This window comes from Alligator sinensis, unplaced genomic scaffold (genome assembly GCF_000455745.1).
Source record: "Alligator sinensis unplaced genomic scaffold, ASM45574v1 scaffold659_1, whole genome shotgun sequence".
NCBI lineage: Eukaryota > Metazoa > Chordata > Crocodylia > Alligatoridae > Alligator > Alligator sinensis.
In genome coordinates, this window is record NW_005842265.1 from 1,220,352 (window position 1) to 1,220,584 (window position 233).

At 73.8% G+C, this 233-nt stretch overlaps 1 protein-coding gene across 2 annotated transcripts in view; it reads right to left on the minus strand.

Annotated features, from left to right (window-relative positions):
• Nucleotides 1–233, minus strand: part of SINHCAF (SIN3-HDAC complex associated factor) — an 18,320-nt gene that overhangs the window by 17,337 nt on the left and 750 nt on the right. The gene's annotated exons all lie outside the window — the stretch shown is intronic.

Consider the following 233-nt stretch of genomic DNA (forward strand, 5'->3'; position numbering starts at 1 on the left):
AGGGGAGCCCCCTGTAGCCACTTGGGGAGGGAGACGCGGAGCCCTCGCTGCTCGGCTCCCCCCCTCCTCCGGGCACCAGTTGAAGTTAGCAGGCCCCCAGAGCAGGGTGCCACCAGCAGCCCAAGCCGTGCCCCCTGCCCCCGGCCGGCTGGGGGAGGCAGGCACCTCGCCCACAGCCAACAGCGCCCGCGGCGGACGCGACCAGCCCTTTGTTTTCCCTGCAGCCCGCCCCC